This window comes from Cryptomeria japonica, chromosome 10 (assembly GCF_030272615.1).
Source record: "Cryptomeria japonica chromosome 10, Sugi_1.0, whole genome shotgun sequence".
Lineage (NCBI taxonomy): Eukaryota > Viridiplantae > Streptophyta > Pinopsida > Cupressales > Cupressaceae > Cryptomeria > Cryptomeria japonica.
The window spans coordinates 479,312,706-479,333,041 of NC_081414.1; the positions used below are offsets into that span (position 1 = coordinate 479,312,706).

Here is a 20,336-nt window from a genome sequence, read left to right on the forward strand (position 1 = left end):
AGAGTTTGTAACCCTTTATCTTGTTTGCCTTTATTTCCCATGTAGTTAAGTTAGCAAGATCTAAAGTTCCAGGAGAGTTCAAGCAAAACGTAAGTCCCTTTGTGATTCCAGCAAAATGACATCATATCACTGAGTCTATCCACAGCATTGAAGTCGCATAGTTTGCATTGTAAACCTTGGAGTTATCTCATTTGATCATGTTACTTAGCATATGAGGTTTCTTTGTTCAAGAGAGGATAGAATACCTTGATATTTTGTTCTGTGTTTGAGGTGCACAAAAACACATCAACTCCACCCTAGCTGGTTGTTGTTTTTGGTTTGAGTTTTCAGTTTTGCTTGAAGTTCGGTGGGGTTTGATGCAAATGAAGATTTATGACGTGTTTTGATTTGGGCATTCAGTTTTTGGTGTGTTCGATTTCTTTTTGGAGTGCTGTTTGAGTTTCAAGGGGTTTTGAAGACTTCTCCTAGTGCTGGCCATACCATTCCAGCTATTCAGAGAATCATCTTTCTGTTCATATCTTTGAACCAATGGATTCCTTGCAGATGGGTGCTCAATTTCAGTATGGCATATCCATTATATGGTGAAGGATTGATTCTATAGTTGAAATCGCTCCTCAAGGAGGTATTGTCCAACTTGGTATTGGCACGTGTGGTGTTTGATGTGTTCATTGTGCTTTCTGGGGATTTGAAACAATCCCAGCTGAGGCATCTAGTGTTGGGGGAGAAGTTATAGGAGTTTGGAGGTGTGTGGTGGTGTTTTGAAGAGAGTTTGAAGGTGTCTACAAGCTAGTCGTTAATGAACAAGTGCAGCAAATCAACTACAACAGTATAACTGAGGGAGTTTCTGAGTATTAATCAATCAAGAAAGGTGTCTATTATCAATCAAGAAAGGTGTCTACATGCTGTTTACACATTTCTGAGCAGTCCTATGAACCCTTTGGCAAGTTTGGAGGTGATTTTGACTTAATAGTAGCCACCTGGAGTATGGTTTCAGTCACTAGAAGACCTTGCTAATGCATTGTTAGTGACCATTCCAAATCTGCTCTCTAAATCAGACCTGAGAAGACTGATCTAATTACATTCACGAGGTATTTATTTGTTGTAATGACTGAAACTTTTAAGCAATGAAGTACAGTATTGTTGTTTTAGTTTAGAAGTTATAAATGATGTTATGCAAGATATGTACTCTGTTTTGAATGAATGAAATTAAATCAGATCAGATTATTGCTGGTATTCCTTTGTATTGGCAAAGCATTGTTTATCAAACTCTTCAACAGAAAAGATGAAAAAAAAATCAGGGGTGAACATTACAGGTTGGCCCCCTCAGGGTGGTTTATTATTTTCAAGTATTCACAACATGTTTACTGTTATATGCTTCTATGTGAAAGTTATTTCATTATAGTGGAAGAGATTGAACATTGGTGGAAAAAGTGCTAAAGGGCCTTGTAAGCAAGAGAAGCAGCAATTGTATAGATAGAACTTCTTAAGGAAGTCATAGTGTAAATTGCTAGCATGGGTCATATTGTCTAAGACGAAAGTGCATGCAATACAAGACAAGGCTGAGTGTATGGTGGGAGAGGGAGGCAATATGGTTGAAGAGAAAATAATTTATTATAAATTTTAATTGACTTCTCCCTTTGAATGTTGTATGGTTGGGTCCTTGTCAACTTGCTATATAATTGTAAAGGCAGGAACGTTTTAATCTAATTTTCTATTTCCCTTTCATGCGTGGTTGTACGATTCTAAAAATACTAGGAATATTATCGATTCTAAAAATGTTTTCCTTTTCTGTTAATTCTTGTAGCGTCGGTCTTACAATTCCATAATTCCGATGCATGATAATTGATTACATGAAATCTGAATGTTAACATATATACAAACACTAAGATCAGATCGCTTGCTTGACTGATCGCAAAGAATGCGATTTACCATGAATCGCTACTCACTGCCTTTGTTAACTCGTTAATATGAAATGGTGCGATCGGTGGCAAATACCATAGCTCATATTTGATTTATCTATCATTTAATGTTAACGTATATAATAATAGTAACTCGTTAATATGAAATGGTGCGATCGGTGGCAAATACCATAGCTCATATTTGATTTATCTATCATTTAATGTTAACGTATATAATATTAGGATCGCACCAAATACCATAGCTCATATTTGATTTATCTATCATTTAATGTTAACGTATATAATAATAGTTTACTATTATTATATACGTTAACATTAAATGATAGATAAATCAAATATGAGCTATGGTATTTGCCACCGATTGCACCATTTCATATTAACGAGTTAACAAAGGCCGTGAGTAGCGATTCATGCTAAATCGCATTCCTTGCAATCAGTCAAGCAAGCGATCTGATCTTAGTGTTTGTTAAGTGCTGTGTTATCATGAGTGGTACGTAGGGAAGAGATGTGTCTTCCCACGTGGGAAGACATATCTCTTCACTACGTACCCTCTTATTCACATATATAACATTCATACGGTGAGGAGGAAAAACAATACAGCAATCGATAAGTGTTGTGCATCCTTCCCTTCACACTGCAGCAGTTTGGATTTGATTTCAGATTATATCTTCATCTCTTCTATCCTCTTGATCAGCATAAGGAATACCTGAAACAATAATCATTAGAATTAGATTGTTGGAGTTAGAACTCTGAATTTTGATTGAAACTATATTGATCACAGAATTTGACTAAATTTAATGTGGTATTAGAGCCAGGTTAAGATCAAATTAAATTCTGTAACGATTATATAGACTTTCACCCGGCTCTTAGTAGATCACATTCCTATTATCCTAATGGCAACCGGAGTTAGGTTTGAAGATCGACTAGATGGAACATCCAATTTTGTATCTTGGAAATTCAGGATCATGCTTGTTTTGAAAGAAAATAAAATTGACTCCTATGTCAAAAGTGAAATTTCTGAACCCTTTGATGATACGGAGAAAATTCAGTTGAGCAAGGACAGTGAAAAGGCTCTTAAGATAATTGTGGATTCAGTTAGAGATCACATTGTGCCAGTTATTTCTAAATATGAGACGACTTTTCAGATGTTCAAAGCCCTAGCTGACATTTATGAAATCAACAACACTAGCAGGGCTCTCACCTTGAAGAATCAACTACACCATATAAAGATGAATAAAGGAGAGACAATTACATCCTATTTCTTGAGGATCATTGAGCTTAGGGATCAACTATCCACTATTGGACATCTCGTAGACAACAAAGAACTTGCTATGATGGCCCTAAATGGACTTCCTACCTCATGGGAATCGTTCATTCAAGGAATTAGTGCTCGTTCTAAATTTCCTAAGTTTGATAGATTGAAAACCGATTGCATTCAAGAGGAATCTCGGCTTGTCACAGGAGGAGTAAAACAAAACAATGGTAATGAGGACATTCAAGTTCTAAATTCTAATTCCCACAAGAAAGGAAAGAAGAAGAACTTTAAGAGAAAGAGGGACAAAGGCTCAAATGGAAAGGGGTCTTCAAAGAAGAAGAGAGACATTTCTGAAGTACAATGTTTCAGATGTGACCAATATGGGCACTATGCAATGAAGTGTCTAGACAAGATCAAGCAACATGCTTCAATGGTAAAAGTTAAGAAAGGGAGTGATTCCGAGAAACTAGTCTTCTACTCAGCCCTCTCTAGTCAAGTCACCTCCAGTTTCGACACATGGGTGATTGACACCGGAGCATCTCGACACATCACTGGATTTTGTGAGCACCTAGATACACTTGTGGAAAATTCAAATGAAGAGGTGACAATTGGTGATGACTCAAATTATCAAGTTATGGGAATAGGAACCTGCAATATCAACCTAAAGTCAGGCATATCCCTACAGCTGACTGGAGTTCTATTTGTACTTGGTATAAAGAGAAACCTTGTTTCAGTTTCTGCACTTGAAGATAAGGGTTACAGATTAACCTTTATGGAAGGAAAGGCACTTGCTTGGCCAAATAACTCCACCATCAAGAAAGCCCACACCATTGGAGTAAGACAAGGGAGCCTCTACAGACTTTGCACCACTCCATCTCAAGCCTTGATTCATGAGACTCCAGATTCGAATGAACTTTGGCATAGAAGATTAGGGAACCTTCATTTCCATGCCCTACCTAAGATAGAGAAGATGGTGATTGGCTTACCCAAGCTAAGTCACAGTTTTGAAGGAGCTTGCAAGGGGTGTGCCTTGGGAAAGAATACTAAAGGGTCTTTCAATTCTAGCAATAGTAAATCCAAAAATGTATTAGAATTAGTTCATTCTGATTTATGTGGACCCATGTCTGTACCCTCCTTAGGGGGATTTTATATTATGTAATATTTGTAGATGATTATTCTAGGAAGACCTGGATATATTTTCTGAGGTACAAAGAGTCTGAAGAAATCTTTTCTAAATTTAAGGAACTCAAAGCTCTTGCAGAAAACATGACAGGTAAGAAAATCATAACCTTAAGAACAAACAATGGGGGGGAATAAACTTCTGATATGTTTAAAGATTATTATATAAATGCTGGGATTAAGAGGGAGTTAACTGTACCTTATAACCCACAACAAAATGGGGTAGCTGAAAGAAAGAATAGGACTATAGTAGAAGCTGCTAGGGCTATGTTGTTTGACCAAAATATAGAAACCTCATTTTGGGCTGAAGCATCCAGGACAGCTGTGTACATTCAAAATAGATGTCCTCATTCTCTTCTTGATAATAAAACCCCTGAAGAAGCCTTTACTGGTAACAAACCTGACATAAGTCATCTCTGGATCTTTGGGTGTCCAGTCTATATCCATGTTCCCAAAGGAAAGAGATCAAAGTTAGAACCTTCTCGAAAGAAAGGGGCATTTGTTGGGTACAGTGAAACCTCTAAGGCATACAGAGTATACATACCTGGACAAAGGCAAATTGAACTAAGCAGAGATGTCATCTTTGAAGAAGACATAGCATTCAGGAGGTCCAAAAGCTCTAATGAATTAGAACACCAAGATCCTCCTACAAGCATGGATGAGGATCCCACCCCTGAGATTCAGAGGGAGACCCCTGAAAACGTTGAGCATGAAGTTCAAGACTTACCTTTAGAAGAACCTTATCCTGAAACTAGGAAGAGACCACTTTGGGCTAGAAAGATGCTTCAAGAAGCTGAAAATTATGCTGCTCCAAAGGGGACCTTCAGAGAAAGTAAGAGACCTAACACATTTTCCAGTTATGCTGCCTTGATGAGTGAGATCATTGATGTAGAACCTTCCTGTGTTGGAGATGCTCTCGAGCATCAAGTTTGGAAAGATGCTATGTCAGAAGAGTATCGGTCAATTCTGAAAAATGATGTCTGGGATATTGTGCCTAGGCCTAAAGGCAAATTTGTGGTATCTTCTAAATGGCTCTTCAAAATCAAACATGTAGCAGATGGTAGCATTGAGAAGCACAAAGCAAGGTTTGTTGCCAGAGGTTTCTCACAGAAATAAGGTATTGACTATGAAAAGACATTTGCTCCTGTTGCCAGATACACTTTTGTTCGAGCAGTTTTGGCTATTGTAACATCCACAGGATGGAAAGTCCATCAAATGGATGTTAAGACTGTTTTTCTGAATGGCAAGATTGAAGAAGTTTATTTGGAGCAACCTGAAGGTTTTGTGATTCATAAGGCTGACTCACATATTTGCAGATTAAAGAAAGCCCTATATGGACTGAAACAGGCCCCCAGAGCATGGTATGAAAAAATGGATCACTATCTCTTGGGATTAGGGTTTTCCAAGAATGAAGCAGATCCAAATCTCTACTACAAGGTAATCAATGGTGAATTATTAATTCTTATTCTTTATGTTGATGATCTACTAATCTCAGGAGAGGATCATCTTCTTTCTTGGTGTAAGAAAGAATTAGCCTCTGAGTTTGATATGAAGGATTTAGGAATTCTTCACTACTTCCTTGGATTGGAAGTTTGGCAGCAGGCAGATGGTATAATCCTTAATCAAGGAAAATACACCATTGATATACTTAAGAGATTTGGAATGATGGATTGTAGATCTATGACCACACCTATGGAGACAAATCTGCACAAGCTAAAGGAAGCAGCTGCAGAATCAGAGTTTGCAGATCCTACCCTCTACAGACAAATTATTGGATCTCTGATGTATTTGGTAAACACAAGACCTGATATATGTTATGCTGTTTATACACTAAGTCAGTTCATGTGTGAACCTAGGGAAATACATCTTGTTGCTGCAAAGCATATTCTGAGATATCTCCAAGGAACTATTGGTTTTGGCCTGAAATATAAACATGTAGACCTTGACCCACATGGATTCACTGATTCTGATTGGGTTGGAAGCGTAGTTGACAGGAAAAGCACATCAAGATGTTGCTTCAGTTTAGGATCAGCAATGATCTCATGGATATGTAGAAAACAGTCTTCAATTGCTTAGAGTTCTACAAAAGCTGAATACATTGCAGCCTCCATGGGAGCAAGAGAAGCAGTATGGCTCTGGAAATTGCTTGTAGGACTGTTTGATCAGCCCTTAAATCCTACTGTCATCTATTGCGACAATCAGAGTTGCATCAAGCTTTCAATGAATCCAGTATTTCATGACAGGTCTAAACACATTGAGATTCCTTATCACTATGTTCGAGATATGGTGGAAAGGAATGTGATCCGACTGGATTATATTAGTACAGGTGATCAGATTGTAGACATTCTTACCAAGCCTCTCTCCAGTATCAAGATTGAACACTTTAGAGATAAACTTGGTATGGTTGAAAATGTAATTTAATTTTGAGAGATAGTCTCATTTATTTTGATATACTAATATATTTAAGATGTTTAATGTGTAAACTCTTTTATTTGTCATGTGTGTGACTCCATGACTTCATGGGCCCCCTGTGAACATTATTGAAGGGTGACGACTTTTCAATAATGAACACTTGTATCAAATTGATATTGTAAGGTGACGACTTTACAATTATCAATTTATCTATCTTGATGGATATCATGTGACTTGATATCTGTGGACATATCATGATAGTATATATCTCTGAGACATTATGGTAGATATTAGTTAGTTGATATCATTAAATAAACCATAATTATGATAGAGATCTTCATGGTGAATATTATGGATATAATATTCGTGGACATGCCATGAATCGTTATCAGTATGGTAGGCGTCATGTGACTTGATGCCAATGCACATACCTTATTTGATAACTATGAGTTATGGTGAGTATCATGAGACTTGATATTCATTGTTGAACCATATCTCTGAATATCACTATGGTGTGATATCTCTTCCCTTCACAATCAATGGATGAATTGTGATGTTTTCTCTAACATGAAATTTGTCCTCCCTAGCTAAGAGGGAATGTTAAGTCTTGTAGCGTCGGTCGTACAATTCCATAATTCCTATGCATGATAATTGATTACATGAAATCTGAATGTTAACATATATAATAATAGATAAACTATTATTATATACGTTAACATTAAATGATAGATAAATCAAATGAGTTATGGTATTTGCCGCCGATCGCACCATTTCATGTTAACAGGTAAATCACATTCCTTGCGATCAGTCAAGCAGCCGATCTGATCTTAGTGTTTGTTAAGTGCCGTGTTATCATTAGTGGTACGTAGGGAAGAGATGTGTCTTCCCACGTGGGAAGACATATATCTTCACTACGTACCCTCTTATTCACATATATCAAATTCATACGGTGAGGAGGAAAAACAATACAACAATCAATAAGTGTTGTGCATCCTTCCCTTCAAACTGCAGCAGTTTGGATTTGATTTCAGATTATATCTTCATCTCTTCTATCCTCTTGATCAGCATAAGGAATACCTGAAACAATAATCATTAGAATTAGATTGTTGGAGTTAGAACTCTGAATTTTGATTGAAATTATATTGATCACAGAATTTGACTAAATTTAACATTTTCCATATATTGCAATGCTTCTATTTTCCATTTTTTCAATGTGGGGCCCATTAATTATTTTCCTTTTCAACCTCATGACTTTGCTTTCCAACCCATTGTACGATATTTTTCTCTGTCGTTGTTTTCTTGTGAATTCTACTTTGATCTTACTTTGATGTCATGCTGAAATATATAACACGGATAGGTTCCCTTTTAACATTCATTAAGATAAGTTTTCATAGGATCCTAATTGAATATTTGTTTAATATTATTACTTTAAAACATACCTTCATTAATTTTGTAATCTTTAGTTGAGTCTCATTCTGTTGCTGTAATGTCCCCACCTTTTTAGCATCTCAGTGGAGTTCTTAGCCTTTACATTCTCCGAAGGCTAAGTGGAGAAATAAGGAGAAATTGATTAAATTAATTTCTTATTAAGTCATTAAATAAAATAAAATAAAAAAAGGTGACTTTATATTTAATTAATTTAATTAAAAGTGACTTAAGTGATTTATTTAAATATTTTAATGTTATTATAAAGTTATAAAGTAACTTTATAATAATAAAGTCACTTTAATATTATAACGTGTGAATATGTCTTTAATCCCACATTGGCCAAGAAAGTGTTCGAGCTCTCATAAGAAAGAATAAAAAGGGACTTAAGAGCTCATTTTATATCATCCATCCAGAGAATTGATATTTGTTTGTTATGAACTTGGGAGAAGAAGCCAAGGGTTTTTGATTCAGTCAGCCATTGGAGAGCGACAATTCTTCAGTGTTGCAACCATTTGAGGTGGTGAAATATCCACTGAATTTGGCATTTCAGGAGAGCTTCATTCTGGAGTTCTATTTGGGCTTTAAAAAGAAGGGAAGACATCTAGGGTATGCAGATTTTCGAATATATATCAATTGCAGACCTACAGTTTCATTTGGCAGCCATTAAAAATCAGAATTGAAGCAATCATTTCAAGATACAATTGCTGCTACAGTACCCGCGCTACAGTAGACGCTACAGTAACCACGCTACAGTAGATGCTACAGTACTCGCGCTACAGTAATCCGTGAATAGTGAAACGCTACAGTGGCATGAATAGTGACGTGCTACAGTACTAAGAAATCAGGCATTTAATTGGCAAATTATTCGTAGCTACAGCAGGAACGTGTTTAATTGGCAGTCCATTGAAGAGTGGAGACCATCATTTGCAGCAAGCATTTTACATATCAGGTTCTCTAATTTTGCTGTCATAAGTTTTGGAAATTACATGTTATACCTTTGTAACTATTTGGTGTGAGAATAACTAATAAAAACTTCATTATGCTGCTGCCACATAATTTCTAGTTTGCATGCCAAGTGTTTGATGATTTGTCAAGCAGCTGTAGTTGTTATTTTTTAGTTACTTATATGCATCAAAATCAATTGGCATATCATTTCTATGACATTGTTAGTCAATCTTTCATGGTTAGAGGCATTCAAAACATTAATTGCAGTGTACAAGACCCAAACAATACAAACAGAAAACTCATAACAGCAAGTACAGACTTTGCAAGACAAGTGTTTGACAAAATTCCCAAGGGTAGAAATCAATGATTTAAGGGCAAAGTTAGTAAGGGTTCTTACATTGGTATCAGAGTTAAATCCTGCCATCCTGAGGGTTTAGCAATCACATGCAGCCGCCTGAGGTTGGCTCTCACAGATATTACACTCGCAGGCGAGCTTTGTTTGACAGGGAACAAGAATTTGACAGGCAGCCGGGCACCATGGGTGACAGGCAAGGGGGTAGCCCACCCAGAGGCGATAGGAATGAGGAGCAAGAAACAAGGGAATTTTCAGAGTAATGGCTACAGGACAGCAGCAGATGGCTCAGGCCTTGCAGGCACTCACCACCATGATTGAGCACATGAACCCACAAGACAGACAAAATCAGGAGCAAGGGGATAACAGGAGTGCAGTGGGGTCACCTAGAGCTCATAGGACTCATTCCAGGACAGCAGACATGCCTACACGTCCTACCTTCATTAGAGATGAGCCTGAGGTAGCACCTACAGGAGAACCAGGAGAGGAGATGTTCGCAGATATCCTCATGGCTGCGAATGACGAATGGGATTTATTAACTCCACAGGTGCGAGAGAGGATGACATTCGAGAGATTTGTTAATCAGAGGAGAGAGCATTACAGGTCACTCAGACAGGATAGGAGGCCTAGAGGTCAAAATAGTGAGCTAAATAGAGTTACAGGCAAGCTTACTATGCCTACATTTGATGGGAGTGGTAAGATGACAGCTCAAGCTTGGATTCATAAGCTTGACACATTTTTGGCACTGAGGCCAATGACAGAGATTGAAGCTATCAAATACGCCACTTTGCATTTGGAGGGAGTAGCACATGATTGGTGGTACCATGGTATGGTAACACTTCAGCATAATCAGGTGACAGAGTACCAGGACTTCGTGGAAAGGTTGGTTGAAAGATTTGACAAGAAAGATCCAGAGGTTTACTTCCGGGACTTAGCACAACTGAAACAAACAGGCAACTTGGAGTATTTCATTGGTGAATTTCAGCGGTTGGCAGTCATGGTGCCAAACATTTCAGAGCGTAGATTGATAGTTCTTTTCATTGAGGGCCTATCCGAACCACTGAGAGGTTGGATAAAGGCATTTGATCCTATTTCTTTACAGGAAGCTATGAAAAAGGCAAGAAGTATGGAACATGCAGTCCCAACAAACAAATTTCAGTCCAAAGAAGCATCTTCTAGTAAGGATAACAAACCATTTTATAAAAAACCAGAGAGGACTGATTTTAAAAATGATTCTAAAGATAAAACTCCAACACCTTTTGACAGGGAAACATTAAATGATTTGAGGAAGAAAAAATTATGTTTCTACTGTAAAGGACCCTATGATGCAAACCATGATTGTCCTCTTAGACCAAAGGGCAAAGCTAACAGAGTTATGTGGGCATACTATGAGGAATCAGAATCAGATAATTCAGACCAGCAGTCTGATATAGAGGAAATAGATGGTGAAAAAGAGGAAGACAAGGCTGAAAACTTGTCTAAAATGGAGTCCAAGGATGGGGAAGGAGATGGGCAACTTAGGGAAGCTCGTCTCACAAGTATTAGGCAGGAAGGGTCATTCTGGATGAGAGGAGTGCTTGCTGGATAGCGAGTCATAACTTTGGTTGATACAGGTGCCACTCATAATTTCATTGATGCTAGGATGGTGGAGAAGCGTGGCATACAAACAGAGGAGTTTGGGGGAATTAGAGTGAGGGTAGCTGATGGCTATGTCCTCAAATGTGATCGTAAGATCACTGGACTCCCATTGAAAGTTAATAATTATGACTTTAAGGCAGATTTCTATGTTGTGCCTATGGGAGATACAGATATAGTCCTTGGGATGAGTTGGTTGCATGATATTGGGGAGTTCACTCTTAACCTCAAGGAGATGGAGATGAGGTTCAAAGTGAATGGGAAGACACATATTCTTAAGGCAATCAGGGACAGTGATCTCAGGATGGTCTCTTTCCAGAGGATGGCTAGATTGATTCGCCATGATCAGGTAGAGTGGGTAGCAGAGTGCATGTTGATGCCATTACAGGAGGGACAGCAGAAGATTGAATACCCTCCTGATATTCAGGAGCTTAGAGTTAAGCACTCTAAGGTGTTCAATGACATTCCACCAGGTAGACCACCAGACAGGGGTATTGAGCACATCATTGAGTTAGAGGAGGGGGCTAAGCCCATCATGATTACACCTTATAGCCATCCGAAGAGGTTGAAGGACGAAATTGAGAAAACCATAAAGGAGTTACTTGCTATGGGCCACATTAGACCAAGTAAGTCTCCTTTCGCTTCTTCAGTGGTGTTAGTGAAGAAGAAGGATGGGACATTGAGAATGTGCATTGATTACAGGGTGCTTAATAGGAAGACAATTAAAAACAGGTACCCCATTCCCAGGATCGATGAGTTGATAGATGAGCTTCATGGAGCTTGCTTCTTCTCAAAGATAGATTTGAGATCAGGTTATCACCAGATCAGAGTTAGAGAGCAGGACATCGAGAAGACAGCCTTTAGATGTCATTGTGGCCATTTTGAGTTTGTAGTTATGCCATTTGGGCTAACTAACGCACCTGCTACTTTTCAAGCAACAATGAATAGGGTTTTCCATACTCAGTTGAGGAAATTTGTACTTGTCTTCTTTGATGATATCTTGGTGTACAGTAGATCTTGGGAGGAGCACTTGGTTCACCTTGACACGGTGTTGGATATATTGGGCAGAGAGTCCTTGTATGCAAAGGAGTCGAAGTGTGATTTGGGCATGACAGAGTTGTTGTACTTGGGTCACATCATTAGTGCAGAGGGCGTACGCATGGATCCTGAAAAGATTCGTGCCATTGTGGAGTGGCCTTCACCGGTGAACCTTACACAGTTGAGGGGCTTTCTGGGGTTATGTGGTTTCTACAGGAGGTTTGTGGAGGGATATTCCAGGCATGCAGCACCCTTGACAGATTTGATGAGAAAGGGAGCTTTCTTGTGGACTCTTGAGGCACAGGAGTGCTTCGAGAAATTTAAGGAGTTGATGACTTCTTGTCCAGTGTTAGCATTACCAGATTTCAGCAAACCTTTTGAGCTACACTGTGATGCTTCCGGAGAGGGCATTGGAGCGGGGCTTATGCAGGAGAAGCACCCTATTGCTTATGAGAGCAGGAAATTGAGAGGGCCAGAGCGGAGCTTCAGCATATATGATAAGGAGATGTTAGCCATTATGCATGCTTTGGCTAAATTCAGGCAATATTTGGTAGGTAGCAAATTTTGTATCAAGACCGACCATAATAGCCTAAAACACTTTTTGGGGCAGCGAGATCTCAATGATAGGCAGCAGAAGTGGGTGAGCAAGTTACAATCCTATGACTTTGACATTACATATTTTAAGGGGACACAGAATGTAGTTGCTGATGCCTTATCACGTAGGCCCCATTTGAGCTTATTGACAGACATATCGGAGGATTGGAGACACTTGATCCTTGCAGAGTATGCAAAGGATATTTGGGCAGCTGGGTTCATAGATGGGACTATTCAGGACAGCAGATACACCCTTGTGAATGAGCTCATCATTTACAAAGGGCGAATATTTTTGGTTCCAGGATCAGCAGTGAGGAGGATGGTTCTGAAATCTTTTCATGATTCACCTGTGGCAGGATATCCTGGTTTCTACAAGACATACCGGCAGATTAGAGAGCGCTTCACATGGAAAGGGCTCAAAGCTGAGGTACTTCAGTATGTTAGGGAGTGTCCCACCTGCCACCAGAATAAGCAAGAACACTCCTATCCAGCTGGTTTACTTCAGCCACTTCCGATTCCTGATAGGAAGTGGGAGTGTTTGTCTATGGACTTCATCACAGGACTGCCTAGAGCCCAAGGCAGGGACTGCATATATGTGGTTGTGGATCGCCTTACGAAGTTTGCACACTTCTTTCCGATCACTGCTACATACACTGCTACACAGGTGGCAGAGTTGTTCTTCAAGGAGATATTCAACTTACATGGCTTACCTCGGAGCATTGTGAGCGACAGAGATAGCAGGTTTATGAGTCACTTTTGGCAGGAGCTATTCAGGTTGTGTGCGACAGAGCTCACCCCGAGTACTAGCTACCACCCTCAAACAGATGGTCAGACGGAGATAGTGAACAAATGGGTGGAGGGATATCTCAGAAATTATATAGCAGGGCAACAGAAGGCATGGGTAAAGTGGATTTATCTCTGTGAGTATTGCTACAATACCACTTATCACATGTCTATTCAGATGTCACCATTTATGGCCCTGTATGGGTATGAGGCACCCAATTTTATGGATCTGCTTTTGAGTGACAGTAGAGTGCCCAGTGCAGGTGATTTATTACAGGAGAGTCAAGACATTGTTAAGACTCTCAAGGATAATATAACTAAGGCACAAAATCAGCAGAAGCAGTATGCAGATCAAAAGAGGACTGAGCGGACTTTTGAGGTTGGAGATATGGTGTATCTTATGCTGCAGCCTTACCGTCAATCCTCTCTCAAGAAGAGTGGTGCCGAGAAACTTAAGCCACGATATTATGGTCCATTTAGGATTATCAGGAAAGTGGGAGAGGTGGCTTATGAGTTAGATTTGCCGGCGGAGAGCAAGGTGCACAACGTTTTTCATGTGTCACGCCTCAAGAAGGCGCTAGGACATCACATTGTGCCTTCTACGGTACTACCACCCTTGGATGATGAGGGAAAATTGGTATTGGTGCCAGAGGCTATCATTGATTTCAGAGAAAGGAACCTGAGGCGGCATACTAAAAGAGAGTACTTGGTGAAATGGAAGGACCTGCCAGTAGAGGATGCGACATGGGAGAATGAGGAGATTTTGCAGCATCCGGAGTTGAAGTTGCTTGAGGACAAGCAATTTCAGGAAGGGCGGACTGTAATGTCCCCACCTTTTTAGCATCTCAGTGGAGTTCTTAGCCTTTACATTCTCCGAAGGCTAAGTGGAGAAATAAGGAGAAATTGATTAAATTAATTTCTTATTAAGTCATTAAATAAAATAAAATAAAAAAAGGTGACTTTATATTTAATTAATTTAATTAAAAGTGACTTAAGTGATTTATTTAAATATTTTAATGTTATTATAAAGTTATAAAGTAACTTTATAATAATAAAGTCACTTTAATATTATAATGTGTGAAGATGTCTTTAATCCCACATTGGCCAAGAAAGTGTTCGAGCTCTCATAAGAAAGAATAAAAAGGGACTTAAGAGCTCATTTTATATCATCCATCCAGAGAATTGATATTTGTTTGTTATGAACTTGGGAGAAGAAGCCAAGGGTTTCTGATTCAGTCAGCCATTGGAGAGCGACAATTCTTCAGTGTTGCAACCATTTGAGGTGGTGAAATATCCACTGAATTTGGCATTTCAGGAGAGCTTCATTCTGGAGTTCTATTTGGGCTTTAAAAAGAAGGGAAGACATCTAGGGTATGCAGATTTTCGAATATATATCAATTGCAGACCTACAGTTTCATTTGGCAGCCATTAAAAATCAGAATTGAAGCAATCATTTCAAGATACAATTGCTGCTACAGTACCCGCGCTACAGTAGACGCTACAGTAACCGTGCTACAGTAGATGCTACAGTACTCGCGCTACAGTAATCCGTGAATAGTGAAACACTACAGTGGCGTGAATAGTGACGTGCTACAGTACTAAGAAATCAGGCATTTAATTGGCAAATTATTCGTAGCTACAGCAGGAACGTGTTTAATTGGCAGTCCATTGAAGAGTGGAGACCATCATTTGCAGCAAGCATTTTACATATCAGGTTCTCTAATCTTGCTGTCATAAGTTTTGGAAATTACATGTTATACCTTTGTAACTATTTGGTGTGAGAATAACTAATAAAAACTTCATTATGCTGCTGCCACATAATTTCTAGTTTGCATGCCAAGTGTTTGATGATTTGTCAAGCAGCTGTAGTCGTTATTTTTTAGTTACTTATATGCATCAAAATCAATTGGCATATCATTTCTATGACATTGTTAGTCAATCTTTCATGGTTAGAGGCATTCAAAACATTAATTGCAGTGTACAAGACCCAAACAATACAAACAGAAAACTCATAACAGCAAGTACAGACTTTGCAAGACAAGTGTTTGACAAAATTCCCAAGGGTAGAAATCAATGATTTAAGGGCAAAGTTAGTAAGGGTTCTTACAGTTGCTGAACATCAAAGCCAGTCTTATTTTATATTTTTTTGGCCTTTGAGAATAATTTGTTGACAACAAACCATTTGTTTCATCTGACATACATGAACTATTCAACTTTTTGCAATCACTTGCCTGGGTTTTTGCAACATTAAATGGCTGCTTCATGTTGTCTTTGTAACCCTTGTTTCTCTTCATTAATCTTTTTAGCTTCAATAATATTGTAGTTAGTGAAATGATTGGAAATGAGATCCTAAGAGAAACAATGCAATTTGAAGATCTCAATTCCTTTATCATAACATTGGGGAACAAGAATAGGCCTAACTGCTGTCCACAAAGGAGAGCTACGTGCTGGTGGTTCTAGCTCCCTTTTTGTTGTGATGATGAGAAATGAGATAGTGAAGTGTGTGTATGTGATCTAGGTTAATGATGACAAAATGAAGGAATATAATAGTAAACAACAGATGCAAAATGAATAACTGAAACAGTAAGGCAGATTTGTAAGAGAGACACAGATTGGAATGTGGATCTGAAATCTGGAGTAGACTGTACAGGATAGGGGCATTGGGTGCCCTAGTCTAGAGATGTTGGGGGCTTCAGAAGACGACTGAAAATGCAATTAAGAGGTTGTTTACAACTGTCTCCAGAAAATTTGCTTCAGAATAGCAGGATAGGGGCATTGGGCACCCTAGTTTGGATCTTTTTGTCCATTCAAAGTCTGTTGTAGTCTGTCACTGTCTGCTCTGCACTTCTTTAACTCTCCTGCTGTCGGATCTGCACCTGCACACATGGAAAACAGGGAAAAGTGTTGTGTTGTTTAGGGGCTTGCCTAAGTCAATTCTTGTGTTAGTGTTTCCACTTTCACAATGGCTGATGATGAAATCTGAGTGCATGCCCTCACTAGGGCAGAGGCTAAACAAGTAATGAAATGCTGAATTGACAATATATTACCTCAAGTAGGAACCCTTTCATAGAATTTCATACAAGGCTTGATATGATGAAGTCCTGCAACATGTTAGTCTATGCTTTCAACATGAAGAAACACAATACAATTGATTATGATTGCTGTAATCCACCTAAATTTTCCCACCAAGAACCTGCAAAGAAGATATTCAAAAGTTTGTAAGCAAGAAATGTTTACCTTGTAATTTATAATTGTAATTTGTAACTTGTAAGATATAAGGACTTCATTTTTTACCTAGTGTTTTGGATGGATCTCCCTTGAATAACTAGTGTTGAGGAAAAGTGCCCTCCCCTAGCTTGCTTGTAATTTTGCAATTATTAAATAGCAAGAATTCTCATGTCAACTGCAGATGTCATCCTCTTAATGCATGTTGAGAGGCTCTTCATGACCTCACCATAAGGATCAACAAAGCTTTTGGAGAAGGAAAACTTGGGATTGAGGTAGTGCCCCGCTGCATGTTGGTGGAGTTGATTGTTCCACCTTTGATTAGTGATATACAAAATGGGTTCAATTTTGTCTCTACCCTTGATGTAATAGTTTTAGATGGCATCTTTAGCCTTATCTAAGGCATCCCAAATGTACTCCATTGGGTTTTGATCCCCATCTACCAAGTGAAAAACTTTCACGGGCTCCAACACTTACAAGCACAAACAGATTGAAGTTGCAAATTTACAATAGAATAGAATAGAAGACTTTTAACATCGACAAGGCCAAATAAAGCTTATGCGACAATAGACCTTGTTAATATGGCATTATGAGGTGCTGATCATCTTCAATTTGGTCTGATAATGAGCTCTCCCATTCTCACCACCCATTCAATGCTGAATAACTCTTGAAAAGAAGCTGCTGTTAATTCACTTATGTAGTTGTCTTTGATATCACTGTATGCCTTGCAATTTAAGATAAAATGCTTTTTTGTTTCCACACTCCTTGCTGCATACAAGATACAAACCCTCTCTTTGCAAACCTCTTTTGCCCTTTTACACCTTTATATTTCACATTGAAGACGATGTGAGTTAGTCGTCAACTGAGCAATGAGAATGTTTGCTCTCTAAGGGATACTAGCCTCTATATAGGCCTTTTGTTGGTGATCCAATTTGGAGTTAAATTCATCGAGGTAATACTTCTTTCTCCAACCACCTTTGTCCACATAGCATTGCGATTTTCTCAACCACATAAGCTTTCATATCTTCACTATTATTAGGACACACATTAAAGTGAACATGCTACTTGTTCATATTAGAATAATATTCGCATATCTTATTTAATGGTCAATAATGTATTTTAGGTAGATTAGATTCTTTCTGATTTAGTCTTTAATTATCTATTGTTTCTTTAGGAAAAATCAACATTGTAATTGCCTATATATGTACATTTCATTCTTTCAATAAAATCAAGCAATTAACATTGTAACATGGTATCAGAGCGGGATAGAGTTTTAAAATTTTTTCTTTAAATTTTGAAAAATCTTTTTGGTGAGAAAAATTTCGTGGGCTCATACATAGATATAATTTGAAGTTTTTTAAAATGATTTTTGTAGGTCAATTTTTTGGGTAGATTCTTGTTTCTCCCGCGCAAGAATTTTTTTGTGGGTTGCAAATGACGAGCACGTGAGATTGTTCGTGACTTCTTACAACTACAAAGGGTTGTTCGTTTTTTATTGCACTGGTAATCATTGTGATTTCTCTGTTCGTGTCAAAGGTGTTTTGCTTGCGAATTGTTATTCCTGCGTGATCTCCTTGGAATGGGTTTGTGTTTGTGTTCGCGTGGTTTCGACTCGTGGGTTTGTGGCTTGAAGGTCGTGTCTTTTTCCTGTGCTAATTGCGTGAGGGTTTCCAGTGGGAATTTTCAACCCATTTCTTGTTGGTTTTTTTGTGCCTTAGCAACTGCTAATTGCATGACGTGATCTCCGTCTGCAAGCAACGTGAAAGGGTATTTTGCGACTTATTTCTACATGCGAGTTTCTGAGTTTTGCTCCCCTGTTTTTTGAGTTCTCTCTTTTTTGAGAGTCGTCTTTCCTCAACCCTCGTCCACGGTTTCCTGCCCCGCTGGCTCTTTGCTCCTCATGATATGTGGCTTATGTGAATGACTTTTGTTTTGATGAGTTTCTGAGACACTTTTTTGCTAACGTGTTGTTTTTTTCTCAAACCCGACCTAGGGTTTCTTAGACTTTTTTAGATCGTTCAAATTTGTAGAAATTTTTTTGTGGGTTCTTAGCTGTTTTTGCGGCCTAGGGTTTACTCAAACTTTTAGATTTTCATGTCTGCCTTAGTTTTTTTAAAAACTTAGTGGTATTTGTTTTGTCTTTAGTGCCTTGGAATCCATGCGTCAAAATAATTTTTTTGCCTCAGAATTTGTGCTTCAAAATATGCCTTTGTTTTTTGTGCATTGGGATTCGTGCCTCGAGTTTTGTGCAATCATATTTTCACCAGTTTTTCAGCCTCTTTTGTTTACCTCATTTTTGTGCCTCGGAAAGCATGAAAGATGGCCTCTTTGACTAACATAATGTTGGAAGGCAGTCAAAAATCTAATGGCCGCAACTACAACACTCGGAAGCAATGAATGATGACCATATTTGAATATCTTTATCTTGATATGCTCATTCTGGGTACGAAAACTCATCCTACAACAGCTAGATAGGCCCAGGACAAATTTGTTGAGCGCAACCAAGAAGTCGTGATGCTTATCAAACTTTCAATCACTAATCATTAGTTGCCTCAAGTGCCACCAAGCAAGACAGCTACAAAGATCTGGACTCATCTGAAGGATCTCCTTGAAACATCAAACAAGAGCCGTGCATTCTTTCTAAAGAACCAAGTGTTCTCCATAATGATGCTTGAAAATATGTCTTTGCAGGAGCATCTCACGAACATCAAGGACATCTGTGATCAGTTGGAAGCGATTGGTTGGAAGATGGAGGAAGAAGACATGGTAGTCATCATTCTGAAAAGTCTACCAAAGTCTTATGAGCACTTTATTGAGCCGCTCAACATTACCTCGAGTAATGTTGACTTGAAGTTTCCAGATCTTTCCAACAAATTTCTGTAGCAAGATCGTTGGAGATAGCGGTTTGGTAGCGGTGTTTGTCCTCCACAGAATAGGCCTTCTCAGCTAAATCCTTTGCTAAGGATAAAGGGAAAAGTCAGTCCTCTCAATAGAAAGGTCTAGGTCACTCCTTGGACAACTCCAAGAAGAAGAACATTCAGTGCAACTATTGCCACAAGTATGGTCATATGAAGAAAGACTGTAGGCAATGCTTGGCTTCTGAACAAAATAGGCAGGGAGGGTCTCAACTGAAAGCTAATGTTGCAAAGCACACAGAGCAGAAGGAATTTGCCTTTTACGCCTTTATGGCTAAAAGACCTGCAGATCATGTTAAGTCCTCTGCCTGGTACATTGATTCAGGGGCTTCTCGACACTTCACTCATCGGAGGGATTGGTTCACAGATTACATGCCTTTCATTGATTTCGTGATCTTTGGAAGAGGGGAAGAGTATATTGTTGTCGGCAAGGGCAACGTGCAAATTCAATCTAGTGGGAGAAATTTAATTTTCCTCAATGTATACTTTGTTCCAGGCATGAAACTCAATCTTCTCTTTGTCAGTCAGATTATGAGACACTCTCCTCAGCTGGATGTTTTTAGTTCGCACAAATGTAGTATTGTTGATTGGGAGACTTGCACTATAGTTGCTATGGGTATTGAGGATCGTGTTCTTTATAGACTTGTTGACACTGG

The 20,336-nt window shown here is 38.7% G+C and overlaps 1 protein-coding gene across 5 annotated transcripts in view; it reads left to right on the forward strand.

The window, feature by feature from the left end:
* LOC131039365 (serine--tRNA ligase, chloroplastic/mitochondrial) overlaps positions 1-20,336 on the forward strand; it is a 104,490-nt gene that overhangs the window by 15,320 nt on the left and 68,834 nt on the right. The window lies entirely within an intron of this gene.